This window comes from Lupinus angustifolius, chromosome LG10, assembly GCF_001865875.1.
Source record: "Lupinus angustifolius cultivar Tanjil chromosome LG10, LupAngTanjil_v1.0, whole genome shotgun sequence".
Classification (NCBI taxonomy): domain Eukaryota; kingdom Viridiplantae; phylum Streptophyta; class Magnoliopsida; order Fabales; family Fabaceae; genus Lupinus; species Lupinus angustifolius.
In genome coordinates this window covers 4,787,459-4,787,720 of record NC_032018.1, presented here as the reverse complement: position 1 = coordinate 4,787,720, position 262 = coordinate 4,787,459, and positions in this window count along the sequence as shown.

Below are 262 nucleotides of genomic sequence, written 5' to 3'. Positions count from 1 at the left end.
TCCTATCCTCATCCTCATCCCCATCCTCATCCCCAACCTCATCCTATCCTAATCCTCATCCTCGTCCTCATCCTCTTCCTATCCTCATCATCTTCCTTATCCTATCCTCGTCCTCATGCTCATCCTTTCCTCATCATCTCCCTAATCCTTATCCTCATCCTATACTCATCCTCTTCCTCATCCTATCCTCGTCCATATCCTCGTCCTATCCTCATCCTCATCCTCATCCTCATCCTCATACTCATCCTCATCCTCATACTAT